Raw genomic sequence first — 18,114 nt, 5'->3', positions numbered from 1 at the left:
ACCAGATGTCAAAGAGAACAACAACTACCAGACTTTTAGAAGACATCTGAAGGCAGCCCTGTTTAGGGAAGCTCTTAATGTTTGATATATTACGGTATTTTAATATTTTGTTGGAAGCCACCCAGAGTGGCTGGGGAAGCCCAGCCAGATGGGCGGGGTATAAATAATAAATTATTATTGTTGTTGTTGTCATGCTATCTAATGACACTGTGTCAGCCAGCTGCCGCTCCTGTTCTGCCTCCTCCTCCTCCTTTCCCATTATTTCCCAACTTTTCCCCTCATCTGCCTCTGAGCTGTGACCTCCTGCAAACCCCTGTTGCAAATCTGTACTGTCTTCCTCTTCCTCCTCCCTGGAAGGGTCAGAATGGGAAGGCCGTCTCCACCACTCCTCCTCCTCCTCTGCCCAGTCTCTGACAACTTCATTCCCAGGCTGTAGTTCTGATAACTCACCAAAAGGGGCCGCTGCACAGAGAATGGAAATGCCTGCTTTCTCCTCTACATATTCTGAGATAGGGACCAAACCATGCTCCTTCCAACTCTATGATTCTATGTGTTTTCTGTGTGTAAAGTACATACACTCCACCATTCAAATATGGTGTTTAGCTGCAACACTGTGCCTTAAGTGGATTGCTGGACTTACTGTGCATATTGCTTAATAAAAACACCAATGCTCTCCAGAACTTTACCTAAACATGTGAGAGTGAAGGGTCTGTTGAAGGACAGAGGCACACATACATACCCCACCAGCACTCCTACACATGGAGCCTTTTCTCAGACACACAAGCCTGAAGGGGGCTACTAAATATGTTGGATTGAATGTGCTTAGTGAGAATCTGGCAAGGTCCTGGACTGCATAGAAGCTTCAGCTGAATGAGCACAGAAGCCCCCTCCAGATCTTCACATTCAGCATGCAAAGATCTATGAATGGTCTGCATGCAAGGTAAAGGCAAAGGACCCCTGGACGGTTAAGTACATGGGGTTGTAACACTCATCTTGCTTCAGGCCAAGGGAGCCGGCGTTTGTCCACAGACAGCTTTCCAGGACACGTGGCCAGCATGGCTAAACTGCTTCTGACACAACGGAACATCGTGACGGAAGACAGAGCACATGGAAATGCCTTTTACCTTCCTGCCGCAGTGGTACCTATTTGTCTACTTGCACTGGTGTGCTTTTGAACTGCTAGGTTGGCAGGAGCTGGGACAAAGCAAAGGGAGCTCACCCCATTGCGCAGATTTGAACCGCTGATCTTCCAATCAGCAAGCCCAAGAGGCTCAGTGGTTTAGACCACAGTGCCACCCGCTCTTTCTGTATGCATGAGGGACTGGGGAAGGGCTTTCATGGGTCCATGTCCCTCTATACATTTTATGTATAGACTCCTGAATGATAAACTCCTGAATATACTACTGTGAACACTGGACACAACCTAAGGAATGTTCTTTTACACAAGCCCCATTGTAATGTATAAGAACCACACATCAAGTGAGCACCAATCTGTTCCCAATCCTGCACTGCTCCCATTCATATTCCTTGTTAGCATCTTACTGAATTGGGTCCCTTCCATCACAAGTCAAAAAAATAGCATTGCAAAAGCTCTCTCTCATGCTCTCCCTCCCTCCCTCTCTAAAATTGAATGACAGAGGCGGGTGGGAATGGCTTTATATATAAAGAATTCAGAGGAATTGAGAAATGATCTTGGGAAGAACTCTCTCTCTAATTGCATTAGGTTCTTTCATTTAATTTGCTAAGAAATTCAAAGGATTAGATATTGGTCACTTCAAATGCTGGGATTTGCTATTCTTGCCAGAGGAAGATAACATGAAGGTGTTCGGAGAAGACTCCCAAACCTCTAGACTGAAGCTTAAATTCCATAAATATAAATCATGCCGGTCCACATGGAAGGGTTGGGGAGAGAGGGTGACAGAGCAGCCAAAGCGTGTGAGCGTTGTGAATTAATGGACTAAATTGGCAAGATAATATAAGAGCTTTAGTTAATTTGGTTCACATCAGAGTGAGCTATCCTGCTGGTAGAGACCTTGAGAATGCGACATGAAATATGACAAACGAAAGGAGCTTTTGCCAAGGACACAACTGGCAACCCACATGCCCAGCTTTCTCTTCATGAAATAATCCTAGAAATATAAGGGTTTCACTTGGACCAGTTTAAAGGTTAAGCCTTTTCTTTTCTCCCTTTTCTTTCAAAAAAAGAGTAAATTTAAATGACGTGCTGTTATACACAGTGCCATGATTGCACGAAGGGAAGTGCCTACAGCTGACAGGCAGAGTGGGGGTGGAAAGAGATGCAAAAGCACCTTTCCTTTTGTAGAAATTGTAACTACTTCACCCTACAGCAGGGATGATGTTCCTCTTCATGCAAGCGCTTAACTCCATGTACTGGGGAGAGCGCAAAGACAAGCCTACGCCTGCATGGAATCCTGGGTAGTGTCTGAACTGGCCCCAAGCTGTCATTTTTAAAGTTAGCAGGAGCCATTATTATATCCGAAATGAGAGCAAAGCAACAAATGGCCATGTTGTCCTGATTTTTTTCCTCAGAGATGAAAGAGAAATGTACTCGTGTGCTTCTCCTATTCCAAACATCCCTGGAAAAGAAATACAAACTCATGATGGCATGTTTGAGGACAGCATACCCAAGGTTCAGGTGTGTCGATAGGGTACCTGGCAGGCTGTCCATCTAGCTCAGTATTGTTGACAACTAACAGTGGCTCTCAAGGTTTCAGATGAGTCTTTTCCCAGCCTCACCTGGAAATACTGGAGACTGAGCCTGGGACCTTTTGCATGCAAAGCATGAGCTCTGCTACTAAGATATGGCCTCTCTCCACTGGAAAAATGCCTTCCAGCTCTTTAGTGAACGAATATTTAGCATCGCATGAAGCTGTGAATTGCATTTGTGTGGAGTGGTTTGAGAAAGAACTATTGTAGCTCAACTTGTGGGCAAGAATCTGATTCTGCAGTGTTTCCATGCCCTTTATACTTTAATTTTCAAAAAGGACAAAATGGGAGTTTGGTATCTGTGATGGTTCTAGGGGTTGTTCGTGCGTAAGCCGGTGCAAACACCTGGGTGTATTGCCTGAGTGAACCTTTTCTGTCCGGACAGCCACTCACCCGTGGCTGTCTCAATCACTGGCAGAATCCGTCAGTGGGCGTTTCTTAAACTTCTTCCAGCAAAGAAGCTCTTTGACGCCTAGTCTCCTCCTACTTTCTCTGCGCGAAAGCCTTCTGCGCAAGGAGGGCGTAGGCAGCGGAGGACCTCTACTCTCCCTGCTGGTCCCCGGCAAGGAGTCATGGGACCGCCTCGCTGCTTCCCCCATCTGCCCCCCTTCTCCACTGGTGCTACGCTGATTCTCTTCCCCAGAAGATGGGCTGCCTCTCCCAATCCCGGGACGCTCTCTGGAATCCCTCTGGATTTTGCTCTCCCCCTCCGGCACTGATGGCAGTTCCCTAACAGTATCTATATATGTGTTTCCCGTCATTTGCATAGATTCAGCTGGATTATCAGGCAAATTCATGCAAATCAGCATTAGTCAAACACCCATTAAAGTTGGCCTCATTCGAAAATGTTGGGCAGTGCGCCCTACATTGCAAAACAAACATGCTTATTTCCACCAGGCCTCCTTGACAGGAGAAGGCTGTTTTGTTTCTAGAGCTAGAATAAAAAACTGCCTGAAGCAGCTTGCTGTATGGGGCAGAGTTGCCATGCTAACTTCTTGGAAGGGGGAAGGAGTGGTCATTGCTGCTTACTGGCAGAAAGAGGAGAGAAGAAGAAGAAGAAGAAGAAGAAGAAGAAGAAGAAGAAGAAGAAGAAGAAGAAGTAGTAGTAGTAGTTTGGACTTGATATCCTGCCTTTCACTCCCCTTAAGGAGTCTCAAAGCAGCTAACATTCTCCTTTCCCTTCCTCACTCACAACTAACACTCTGTGAGGTGAGTGGGGCTGAGAGACTTCAGAGAAGCGTGACTAGCCCAAGGTCACCCAGCAGCTGCATGTGGAGGAGCGGGGAAGCGAACCTGGTTCACCAGATTACGAGTCCACCGCTCTTAACCACTACACCATGGGAAGGTGCAATGGCAGGCAGCACTGAATTAGCTCCATGGATGCATTTGCACCACACTTGCTTCCCTGCTGCTTTGTCCCTCCCTCTCTAAGTAACCAATAGTGTGTCCCCCTCCCATGAACCTAGTATAGTGGTTGCACTCAACCTGGACAGCCACTTCTGTAAACAATTCCTCTAAAAAGCCACTGGGGGGCATTTGGGACAAGTTCAAGATCCACAACACATTTGCACAAGTTCATGGAGCAATGCTAGTACTTCTTCTTTGGCGATCACTTGTAGCCGAGTAAGATTGTCTTTCATAAACAGGGTTTTAACAGTGAGTCCGTAAGTGACTGTGGAAGCCAATTCTTGATCCACATGTCCTTCCACAGTGGGTTTCCGGGCGGGAGTTGTTCACAGTGAGGGTTTGCCAGGTGTGCCTTCCTCTTAGCACCTTTCTCTCTTTCATCCTGAGTCTGAGTATCTTCAAAGCCCACGACACCTTTGGTAAAGGCTGTTCTCCAAATGGAGCACCCACAGACCAGTGTTCCCTAATTGTCAGTGATTATACTACATTTTTTTAGATTTGCCTTGAGAGCGTCTTTAAACCACTTTTGTAGACCACCAGCATTATGCTTTCCTTTTTAAAGTTTGGAATAGAATAGTTGCTTTGGAAGACAATAATTGGGCATCTGGACCAGTCCAACGAAGTTGATATTGAACAATCATTGCTTTGACACTGGTGATCTTTGCTTCTGCCAGTACAGTAGAATTAGTTAGCTTGTCTTCCCAAGGGATATGTAAAACTTTTCAGAGATACCATTGATGGAATCTTTTGAGGTGTTGGAGATCTCCAAAGCTAGTACAGTGGTACCTCAGGTTAAGTACTTAATTCGTTCCGGAGGTCTGTACTTAACCTGAAACTGTTCTTAACCTGAAGCACCACTTTAGCTAATGGGGCCTCCTGCTGCTGCTGCGCCACCTGAGCACAATTTCTGTTCTCATCCTGAAGCAAAGTTCTTAACCTGAAGCGCTATTTCTGGGTTAGCGGAGTCTGTAACCTGAAGCGTATGTAACCTGAAGTGTATGTAACCCGAGGTACCACTGTAATAAACCCCTGAGGGGCCAAAATCAGCCAATTTCACTGCCTGTTAAGTTGGTCATGGAATTAATTTCTGCAGCCCATTTCATGCTAGCCTTAGTCAATCTAGTTATGTATGTTCTTGCGTGAATAATATCACAGTGGGTACTGGACCTCAGTTAACCTTTCTGTTCAGTTCAGTGTTATTTTTGAAATGCACCAAGAATGAACTCATTTGAATGAATGGAAATGTATTAATTTATTTGAATTAATTCATTTGAATTAATGGAAATTAATGGAAATTGCATACAACAGACTATTACTCATACAAGCCCATTGTCTGATTTGCTTTCAAGGCAGCTATGGCAATGGAGGCTGCCATCTTTGCTGCAGGGAAACAGTAAAGCTGGTTATTTCCAAGGCTCAGTCGCTAGAGATTTTGCTCCACTGCAGGCTATGGGACTTACTCCTAAGTAAACATGCATAAGTATGTGCTGTAAGTCCAGGCAGCACAGCAGAAGATAGAAAAGAGCAATGTACACATGCAGACATGAAGAGACATCAGCATGAATTTGACCTGACAAGAATGCAGTGCTTCCCCGCCACAAACAAAAAGAAACCTTGGTGTGTGCTCAGAGGTTCAGACGGCCGTCCTAGTATATAAAGGATACTCAAGTGCTGTGAGTCAGCAGAGGCCTAGCTGATCACCATCTGGCTTGGTGACAAACTTCTGGAAGGATTTCTGCCGAGGACATGTTCATATTCAGGCAGCTCGAATGCTACCTTTTCCTTGGCCACGTCCCAGATGCCACATCCTCTATTGTAATCACGATCGTCCTTCTTCAGGAAGCACCTTAATATACAGAGCAGGGGGTAAGCATTGCAGGTACACAAAAACAGATGCTGCCGTCTTTTATGCCTGTTTTTATAGCAAATTGCTTGGGCAGCAGCCTTGTCCTCTCTGTAGGAAAGAGCTTCTGGGGGAGGCTGAGGTCACTTGGCATGAAAGCAGAACAAGAGCCATGATTTGAACTTGTGTTGAGTTTCTCTCCTGATGCAACAAAGGGGATTAGAAAAAAAGTGAATGTTGGGCGCTTCTCTCTCAAAAGGGCATGATCAAAACACTCTCCTTGGAAGGTAAAGGGGAATACTGATGATTACAGGCATTTGAGAAAAGTTGAGGAGGAATTTAAATGTATGTACAGTGGTACCTCGGGTTAAGTACTTAATTAGTTCCAGAGGTCCGTACTTAACCTGAAACTGTTCTTAACCTGAAGCACCACTTAAGCTAATGGGGCCTCCTGCTGCCGCTGTGCCGCTGGAGCACGATTTCTGTTCTCATCCTGAAGCAAAGTTCTTAACCTGAAGCACTATTTCTAGGTTAGCCTGTAACCTGAAGCGTATGTAACTTGAAGCGTATGTAACCTGAGGTACCACTGTATTTGGGAGGGGGGCTTTTTGCCTTGTGACCACTAGCAGAAAAGGGGAGGAATGGGCAGATATATAGATTTCAGGACCTCTCAGTTCCTCATTTTTCCATTCTTAGGTTCTGTTCGCTACTATTCTCCATCATTTTGTGATTTTTTTTTAAGAAAATGAAAATTTGTCAGCATTTTAATGTACATTTCTCCTAACATACACCTTTTTGCAAGCAATTCCCCCTCCCACAAAGCACTTTTGTATGTTACTTTCGCAAATACGTCCCTCAAGACACATGCTTTCTTCTTATGCAGGCATCCCCAAACTCGGCCCTCCAGCTGCTCTGGGACTACAACTCCCATCATCCCTAGCTAACAGGACCAGTGGTCAGGGATGATGGGAATTGTAGTCCCAAAACAGCTGGAGGGCCAAGTTTGGGGATGCCTGTTCTTATGTGTATTTTTGTACACATTACAGTGGTACCTTGGGTTACATACGTTTCAGGTTACATATGCTTCAGGTTACAGACTCCGCTAACCCAGAAATAGTCCCTCGGGTTAAGAACTTTGCTTCAGGATGAGGACAGAAATTGTGTTCTGGCGGTGCGGCGGCAGCAGGAAGCCCCATTAGCTAAAGTGGTGCTTCAGGTGAAGAACAGTTTCAGGTTAAGAACGGACCTCCGGAACGAATTAAGTACTTAACCCGAGGTACCACAGTACTTGGTTGGAGAACTGCATCGAGAACTTCAGAAAGAATGGTAAAGAAAGTACAAGCAACAACCAGTTTGTGTGCGGATTACGTTCTGGATCCCCGCACATGTTGGCGGGGCCCATGTAAGGCCACCCCCCACATATCTGACGTGCCTAAAAGCTGCCTGTATAACACATGAAATTATTGTGTTAGTCTTCCATCCAGTGATCCATAAAGGCAAATTGATAAGAGAGCCAGTGTGGTGTAGTGGTTAAGAGCGGTAGACTCGTAATCTGGTGAACCGGGTTCGCGTCTCTGCTCCTCCACATGCAGCTGCTGGGTGACCTTGGGCTAGTCACACTTCTTTGAAGTCTCCCGGCCCCACTCACCTCACAGAGTGTTTGTTGTGGGGGAGGAAGGGAAAGGAGAACGTTAGCAGCTTTGAGACTCCTTCAGGTAGTGATAAAGTGGTATATCAAATCCAAACTCCTCCTCCTCCTCCTCCTCCTCCTTAGTCTCAGTGCCACCCCTTGTAAAAGCTGGAAGGGAGGCAGATGGGGACAATTCTAGAGTGAGCTCTATCTGTCATTGGCTCTACCTACTGTTGGCCTCCCTGCCTGTCACCTGGCTGGTCACAATGGGCAATGGCAACCAGAGCCTCCACCTGCAAATGGTGCTATTGTGGTCCATTCCTTGGAGCTGAAGGAGGGACCAACAGCCTCCTGACTGCAGGAAACACTGCATGACTGCATCAGACTTTGACACTTGCCGCACAGGAAGAGCGAGAGTTTGCAAAACCAAATGGAAACTCTGAAACTCTTCTTCTTTCCCCTTATTGGGAAATGTGTGTTGGCAGGGGGTGTGTTTACCAGATGCTTGCTTTAACAAATAATCAGTGCCTCGCTTGCCATCTTGAGCCTTACCATTATATAAAGAAGAAGAATTAGAATGCAATTAAACAAATGTTTAAGTGGACAAAAAAAGCTGTGCTTGGCAAACAACCCCCCCCCCAAAAAACCCCTTGTAGACAGTTCCCAAGGAAATATATGTGTAAACAAGTGTTATTTCTGAATTCTTTAAAATTACCTGGAATAGAGACGGCAATAATGATAATAATACTAATAAGCAGCTGAACAAACAGCAGGGTGCCAAATCTACAGCCTCCAACTTGATGTTCAAAGCCTGCCCCTAGCAGAACAAGCTACAGAATGCTTTAAGCTTCCGTGGTGGGCCCTGGAGCATTCTCAGAGGTCCAGAGAGGTCCAAGCCACTTCCACCTTTGCGGTCTTAGTGAAAAATAGGGACAAACAAAAGCAAAATAAGGTACAGGGGAAAGGAGAGAAAGAGAGAGAGAGAGAAAGAGAGAGAGAGAGAGAGAGAGAGAGAGAGAGAGAGAGAGAGAGAGAGATTACTTGCCATAGTAGGACACAATCACCATAGTCTAATCTTGTGGCAGCACAATAAATGTAGTTTTATTAATGCTTATGAACGTTTTAAACTCTTTAATATGATAGAATCTGTAGGAATTAGCAGCATGTTTCTTTTAAATCAAATCACACCTCTTACTTGTCCCTTTAGGCATCCTTTTTCAGTCTATGCTCATGACTATTTGTGCTCATAATGCTATATTGAGGCTGCTTTATTGTCCATCAGTGCATATCACACAACTTTCTGCTGGAATACTGCAACTTTTATACCACAGTTGTTCCACTTCAATTGTGCCATAGCCCCTCCAGACAGCTATAATGTAGGAGCATTGTAGAACAAGGCGAAGTGGAATAAATCACCAGTAATGCACTATTATTGTGGCTACTTTCACACAATGCATTTAGAGCACTATGATACCACTTAAAACATTCATGGCTCCCCCCAAAGAATTCTGGGAACTGAGTGTTGTTAGAAGACCCCTACTTCCCCCCCATCATGAATTACACTTCCCAGACTTTCTGTGAAGATGAATTATTATCAGTAGTATTAGTATTAGTAAAATAAATTTGAATGCCACTCTTCATCCAAGGGTGGTTCACAACATAAAAATACAAAACGAGAACACAAAATACATAAAAAACAAAATAAATCAATAACCCCCCTTCCACAAAGGACATTTAAAACGACATAGGATGTTAATCAGCCAAAGGCCTGATTATAGAGAAACATTCTCACCTAGCCCCTAAGGAAGACGCAAGGCGAGCCTTCTTGGGGAGAGCATTCCACTGCAGAAAAGGCCCAATTTGTGTTGCTATCAGGGAGGATGGAAGGACAGATTGTGAAGCTGAGGCTCCAATACTTTGGCCACCTCATGAGAAGAGAAGACTCCCTGGAAAAGACCCTGATGTTGGGAAAGATGGAGGGCAGAAGGAGAAGGGGACGACAGAGGACGAGATGGTTGGCAGTGTTCTCGAAGCTACTAGCATGAGTTTGACCAAACTGCGGGAGGCAGTGGAAGACAGGAGGGCCTGGTGTGCTCTGGTCCATGGGGTCACAAAGAGTTGGACACGACTAAATGACTAAACAACAACAACATCAGGGAGGAGGCACCTGAAGAAGGGCCTTAGATGGTGATCACAGGGTCTGGATCTGTTCACATGGGTGAGGCGGTCCTTGAGGTACTGTTGTCCTGAGCCATTTAAGGCTTTATAGGTCAAAACCTGCCCAGAAACTATTTGGCGGCTGGTGCAGTCGAGCTAGGATTGGTGTAATATGCTCAAACCACCTTGTCCTAGTGAGCAACCTGGCCACCAAATTCTGCAGCAGCTGAACTTTCAGCTATCCAGATATAATTCATTGCAGTAATCTAACCTAGAGGTTACCAGAGCACAGATGACAGAAGTTATGCTGTTTCTTATACGGGTGCAGCTGGGCCACCAACCAAAGCTGGTTGCTCTTGACATTTTTCAGGAAAAGAGAGTTACTTCTGCAATGATAAACAAGCTGGTTTCAGTGCTTTTCGATTATGTCTACCGCCATAAAAAGGCCAAAAAATGAAAGAGCGATTCAATGGAATATAATCAGTCCATTTAAAAATATGTTGGTAGCTCTGCACAGCCATTCTCAGTTAATGCATGCATCTGAGTTTCCAAGGATTACATTCTCAGCTCAGTGGAGCAGCCTTTAAAAAGTCGTTCCAGTTGCCATTGTAACAAATCAGAAGTGTTTTCAAAATTGTGATGAGCAAACGGAGAATGTGCCACCAGGGTAAACAAGGGGACTTTTTGATTAATAGGAAAGTGGTCCTGCAGCTACACATCGCAATGCATAAAGCTGATTTAGATGAGGCTGCTGCCACTCTGCCATGTATTATTAGTCAGCCACTGATGCTGGACTTCCCCCACTCCTTTGCGGTACTACCCTTTCTCTGTTTTTGCCATTTACATAGCTGGCTAACTAAAGCGATACCCAGCTCCTGGAAGCATGATTTAGCCCTAAAGCTGAAACGCAAGAAAGAGGTTCTACATTCTCATTGGCAGGAAGGACTACCAGAGGCAGAAGTGGGTAACCTCTGGCACTTTGCCTGATTTCATGCGGGTGGCAAGGAAGAAGAAACAGGGGGAAAGAGGGTGGGAGAGAGAGAGAGAGAGAGAGAGAGAGAGAGGGAGAAGAGAAGATGTAACACCCACTGTTGGTTCTGGCCCTGCCTACTTTTATCTCTGGAACCTCCAACAAAACTGCCATTTTTGTCAGGAGCTCATCCTACTCTCGAGTAGGACCCTGGCAGAGACACATGCCTAACTGGCATGTTCCCTCCCTCCTGGTTGATCATTCGGGAGCTTCGAAAGCTTTCTTCTGCCCAAACATCACAGCGACCGATGCCAACCAACACTGGCAAACTTAGGGATCCGCAGAATTTGCGCAGCTTGCGTAACAGACCTCAGCAACTTAGCATTTTGGCTAATCTACTTTATTCACATATAAACATACATGGAGCACTGCAACATGGCTCCCCCTCTCTTTAGCATCAGACAGCAATGAGAAAGAGCAAAGGACAATAGTCCCACTTCACAGAACACAGAAACACAAACATCCTGTCTCTGTCACTTCCCACTTTGTGGAGTTAAAACATACACCGTCATGTGAAAGACAATAATCCCATGACTGCAGTCATGGGACAGAAATTCTAACAATTCTTCTCTGGTAGGGACTTTATCTTCTTTCCATCTCGTTCTAAAATCTTTTCAACCAGTAATCCTGAGTTTACCAGGAACAGTGTATTTCAGCCATCTTATTCTTGGTAAATAGGAATGTTCTTAACTTCCTCCTGAAAGTCAGAAATGAGGGAAACAGATGCACCTCACTAAGGATGGTGTTCCACAAACAGGGAGGCACCAATGAAAAGGCCCTGTCATGGGACAACGCCAACAGGGCAATTCCCAACAACTCCTCACCTGCCAATCATCTTGTCTGACATGGTTGATATTGGGAAAATCACTATTTTTTTGCTACTTGGGCACCAAGCCATTTAGAGCTTTATATACACGCATATAGTACTAACACCTTGAATTTGGCTTGGTAAAAAGAAAAAGAAAAAGAAATTTTTATTTATACCCCACCCTCACTGGCCAGAGCCGTGCTCATGGCAGCTAACACCAGTAAAATTACAAAAAACAAAAACAAAATTAAAATACAGGTTAAAATATAATTTAAAATGCAGCCTCATTTTAATAGTAGCCCATAGATCAAAACTATAAGCGGAGGAAAACATAAGGGTCAGACCGAGTCCAAACCAAAAGCCAGGCGGAACAGCTCTGTCTTGCAGGCCCTGTGGAAAGATGTCAAGTCCACAGGGCCCTAGTCTCTTGGGACCTCCGAGGTGTTGTCATTTGTGGACCTTAAGGTCCTCCATGGAGCATACCAGGAGAGGCGGCCCCTAGGTACGTGGGTCCTAGACACACAATGGCAGCTAGTGCAGAGATTTCAGGACCTATGTCTCATGGTCCCATTGGGCTGCCCCACTTACCAACCTAGCAGCTGCATTCTGCATCAGCTGCAGCCTCTGGACCAAATACAGGGAATTGCAGCAGTCCAGTCAGGACGTTACTAGAGCATGGATAACTGGGGGGCAGGCTACGCCAGTCGAGGAATGGCTGTGGCTGGTGATTCAGCTTAAGCTAGGCACAAACACTCCTAGCCACAGAAGCCGCTTGAGACTCTCGTGGCAAGTTGGAATCCTGGAATACTCCCATATCACAAGTGTGTTCCTTCAGGGAGAGTGCAACTCTTCCCAAAACACCTGATTCCCACACACATGGGCACCACCCATTCACAGCACTTGTGTCAACATCAGTTTTTTGGCCTCCATCCATTCTCTCACTGCCTCCAGACACCTGTCCAATACCTTCACAGCCTCACCTGATTCCGATGGAATGGAGAGATAGTGCTGCATGCCATAAGCATGTGGATGACATGCTTGAGTATCCAGATGACAGCTTGCAATGGTTTCATATGTATGTTAAACAGCATAGGAAATAGAATAAACACTTGCAGGACCCCATAACTCAAAAGCTATGGAGCAGAGCAAGAATCTCCTAGTGCTACTTTCTGGTAGTGACTCTGCAGGCAGGAGTGTAGACAGTGCAATACAGTACCTCCAGCTCCCAGTTTCTCCAGAAAACACCATGGTCAATGGTGTCAAAAGCTGCTGAGAAGTCAAGGAGAGTCTATAGGGTCACAGGCCCCCAGTCTCTTCCCTGATAGAAATTATCAGTCAGGGTGACCAAAGCTGTTTTGGTGCCAAAACTGGGCCTGAAACAAGACTGCATCTTCCTCCTGGCAGGCCTGCAGCTGGCTGGCTACCACCCTGTCAATCACCTTTTCCAGGAAGGAAATATGAGAGAATATGAGAAAGTCCATCACCTTCTGAGGGAGTCTGTTCCACTCTCAAACAGCTCTTACTATCAGACAGTTCTTCCTGATACTTAGTCAAAAATCTCCTTTCTTGTAACTTTAAGCCATTAGTCCTACCTTCTGGAGCAGGATAAAACAAGCTTGTGCCATCTTCTATGTGACAGCCTTTTAGATACTTGAAGATGACTATCATACTGTGTCTACTCTCAGTCTCCTCTTTTCTAGGCTAAACATACCCCAAATCCTCAACCGTTCCTCATAAGGCTTGGTTTCTAGACCCTTGATCATCTTGCTCTGTGCATATGTTCCAGCTTGTCCATATCCTTCTTAAATTGTGGTGCCCAGAACTGGACTCCAGGTATGGTCTGACCAAGGCAGAATAGAGTGGAACTATTACTTCCCTTGATCTGGACACTATACTTCTGTTGATGCAACCTAGAATAGCATTAGCGCTTTTTTGCTGCTGCATCTCACTGTTGACTCATGTTAAGCTTTTGGTCTACAAAGACTCCTAGATGCTTTTCACATGCGCTACTGGCAGCTGGTTCTTCCTACCTAAGTATAGAACCTTACATTTGTCCCTAGTGAAATTCAATGAGCTAGTTTTGGCCAAGTTCTCCAATAGGTTAATTCCGTCTTCTGTGGCATTAGCGACCCCTCCCAGTTTGGTGTCATCTGAAAATTTGATGAACATCTCCTCAATTCCTTCATCCAAGTCGTTTATATATATATATATAAATATATTTTTTATTCTTTTTCCATAACAAATTATACATCCAAAACATATTTTTACATCCAAATTCCTCCTTATTGACTTCCCTCCTCCCGCCTGAAAAACCTTCCTAGTACTTACTTTCTCCACATTTCTTAAATTTAAATTACACCACCATATTATTAATTAATTTTTTACAATCTAACAATATTCCTACCTTTTCTCTTCACAGAGCTTTCTTAAAACTTACAAACATTATCTGATTATCACTTAATTTTTGCATATATTCAATAAATTTCGTCCAATCTTCTGTAAATCTTTGATCACGTCGGTTCCGGATCCTTCCTGTTAATCTATCGAGTTCCGCATAATCCATCATTTTCATTCTCCAATCTTTAGTCGTAGGTAACTTTTCTTGTTTCCGCTTCTGGGCCATCAAAGTTCTTGCTGCTGACACTGCATATAAAAATATCTTCCTATCTTTCTTATCTATCTCATTACCTATTATTCCTAGTAAAAACGCTTCTGGTTTCTTTACAAATGTATATTTCAATACTTTCTTCAATTCATTATAAATCATTTCCCAAAAGTTTTTAACTTTTTTACAGTCCCACCACATATGGTAAAACGTTCCTTCCTTTTCTCTACATTTCCAGCATTTATTACTTATCTTATACATCTTTGCCAGTTTTACAGGTGTCATATACCATCGATACACCATCTTCATTACATTTTCTTTTATAGCAGTGCACGCCGTAAATCTTATTTCATCTTTCCACAATTTTAACCAGTCATCTATTTGTATATTATATCCAAAATCTTTGGCCCATTCAATCATAACCGCATCCAAGTCGTTTATAAAGATGTTGAACAACAATAGGTTCAGGAACCCTGTGGCACTCAACGTTTCACCTTTTCCCAGGATGATGCAGAACCATTTTTGAGCATTCTGTGTGTTTGGTCAGTCAACCAGCTACAAATCCACCTAACAGTTATCTCACCCTTCCACATCTTACAAGCTTATCCACAAGAATATCATAGGGGGACTTTGACAAAAGCCTTACTGAAACCAAGTTACACTACATCCACAGCATTCTCTTGATCTACTGAGGTTGTAACTCTATCAAAAAAGAAATGAGATTCGTCTGATGTGTCTTGTTTTTGAGAAACGCATGCTGGGTCTTAATAATCACAGCATCCTTTTCTAAGTGCTCACAGACTAACAGGGTAAGATGATCTCATAAGTAAACTGGTCTCAAGTTGTTATGACGCAACCTCAAACCAAATCTGCACCAAATACTTTTGTTCAGACAGTAACATTTGTTTCCAAGTCGCTCACAAGAAACCTTTGTTAGAATTGGCCATCTGTGGTCACTTAATGATGAACTATATTAGCGTTGTGGCAAATGTGGTGAAGATGAATCAATTGCAGCATTTAAATAAATATCTGATACAAGAAGTCACAGAAGGCATTTGTAGGCTGTCAGCAGAGCAATTATTAACAAGGAAATGGGCTGGTAAACAAACATTTTCAAATGCACATTAATAGGGCTGCCTGCTGGGCACTGGCTGTTAAATATAGGACTTTATATTCGCCACATGGGTTTTGGCAGGTGTAGTTTGGGGATCTTAAGGATTCAGCATTAGGTATGAAAAGTAGCACTGAACAAAAATGCCGTCTCTCCAACATTTTCAGCTTGTTGACAAGATCCAAATTGGAGAGGAACATTTCAGCCATTTTGGGATGGGTTGAGTATGAATAGGTGGGGAAAGCTTACTGTTAGTGACAACAACCCCCCTGTCCTCATTGCTACCTTGTGGCTACTGTCACCCCCAACCTTCCTGAGTGAGGACTCAAAAGATTTTCCTCTAATTGCTTTCTGGCAATGCCACATGATTGTTTGGTGTCATAAAGCCAAATGTGAGTGAGGGCAATGCTCCCTTCACCACTATGGAATTGTCAGTGCTGAGTCAAAGTCAGCCAAGAAATGCACCAGGGGAGGCTATCTGCTAATCTTCTCTGTATCATCCCAATTTAAGTACAGTGGTACCTCGGTTTACAAACTTAATCCGTTCGGGAAGTCCGTTCTTAAACCGAAACCATTCTTAAACTGAGGCACGCTTTCCCTAATGAGGCCTCTCGCCACCGGTGCCCTTCCACTATTCGGATTCTGTTCTTAGACTGAGGTAAAGTTCTCAAACCGGGACACTATTTCCGGTTTTGAGGAGTTTGTAAACCGAATCGTTCTTAAACCGGACTGTTCTGAAACACAAGGTACCACTGTATATATGTGGCCGAAGAGAGCACAGGGGAGTCTATGAGTCAGCACCAAAACCTGAACATGCTAGAACCAATTGTTGCCCAGTCTAATCAAGAAGCTTTTTATAGCTTTTCCTCCCTGATCTTCACCTGTAATATTTTGATTTAATGTGGATATATATACAGTGGTAGCTCGGGTTACATATGCTTCAGGTTACATATGCTTCAGGTTACAGACTCCGCTAACCCAGAAATATTACCTCGCGTTAAGAACTTTGCTTCAGGCTGAGAACAGAAATTGTGCTTCGGCGGCGTGGTGGCAACAAGAGGCCCCATTAGCTAAAGTGGTGCTTCAGGTTAAGAACAGTTTCAGGTTAAGTACGGACCTCTGGAACGAATTAAGTACTTAACCTGAGGTACCACTGTAAAATGAAGTAGATCTTCTACTGCAAGCGCTATGTAGACCCCATTTGATATTGCATTTTTATTGTTATTATTAGCTCACATTTATGACTTCCTTTCCCCCTAAAGATTCTTGAAAGTGGCTTACTATATATGTGTGTGTGTGCGTGCGCGTGTGCGCGCGCGCAAATAATGATCTTCTGGTGCGAATTGATACTTTTTAAACCTTTCATGCTTAGTGATTTATTTAAGCGATTTTTGTAGCAGTCTCCATACAAATATATCCCACACTAAGAAAGTGCAATAAAATATAATTACTTGGTGTAGACTGCTTCTGCAAACCCAGATACGCTGCACTTAGTTCTTAGGCAGTACGGCAGGAACTTGTATGATATCAATTGACTGGCCTATAACGTGTTACTCAGCAATGTACTGTCCTAAAAACAAGGCACCTTGTAAATTTCCTTCACATATTTTCTCATAAAACCATGCCACGCCATAAATATTAGACTTTAATAAAAGAATTTAATGCACAGCCTGAACAGCTTTTCTGGAAAGTGTAATACATGTAAGCCACTACTAAGAAGTTGCAAAATGGAGGCCATTCCAAGCCTACTCCACCTTGTAAAGATGTTGGGACCAAATGGAGAAATGTTGACAGATTTACCCCCGTTTCAAGGTTTTCTGCACTGATGAGAGAAGATATTGGTACATTTTTATGCAGTGTGGAATGGCTGCCAAGGAGGAAATCAAAATTAAACAATGAATATACCAAACAAAATTAAGAACAATAATAAATCAAGGTGTTATTGGAGCATATCTAGGGCCTTTTCAGGGAATGTTAGAATTTAATCTGGAATATGGGATGCAGCAGAGAATGACTCCTAATGTTTTGGCCTGAATCTTGTTCCTTATTTCTGGAGGGGGAAACAATGGTAGTGTTAAAATCACTTCAGCTTTTTTAAGGCAAGTGGGGTGTAGTGAGCTATGTCTGCCATACATGCTTAATCCATGATACAGTTTCTGCATAGCAAACTGCTAGATCTGATTCATAGGATTGCGCTGTCCAGATGACCTGTTTATTGAGCATTCATCCTGAATTGTGTGCAGGGAGATTAGACAACAATGACTATTTATTGAGCATTCACTCTGTTTTGTTTGTGGGGAGGTCAGATGATCAAACTAAGTGTTATCCCACGTTTTCCAGTACATTTCCTCACCATTTTCCCCTTATTGTAAAAGTCCGATCTTCTGCAGAAATGGGTTGTTGTGCAAGGCCTCCCAATAACTGAAGAACGCAAATTTGCCAGTATGCAACTGAATCCCACTCGAAAATAGCAAGAGTCTGGCAGTGCTGCAAGTTAATGAGCCTTTTTTCAGGAAGAAAAAGGGGTCAAAACATCATATGTGTTTAAAGTCTGTCTTAATGATTGCATCTCTGATTTTTTCCAGTTAGAAAATGGCAACCTGGGAGGGGGCTGAACATACCTGGGACTGCACTTGATAGGGAGGGTTAATTTTCTCTCTCCAAAATGCCTCCCCATTCATCAGAGGAAGAAAGCTGCTACTGATGCCATTTAACTATCATCTGTTTTGGTCCTAAGAGCCAGTGGTTGTGAAACACATAAGAGTCCTAGATACAGTGCTCCTGGCTGCAGAATTT

Source organism: Podarcis erhardii, assembly GCF_964252035.2.
Source record: "Podarcis erhardii genome assembly, chromosome: 5".
Taxonomy (NCBI): Eukaryota; Metazoa; Chordata; class Lepidosauria; order Squamata; family Lacertidae; genus Podarcis; species Podarcis erhardii.
This window is presented reverse-complemented; position numbering follows the sequence as displayed.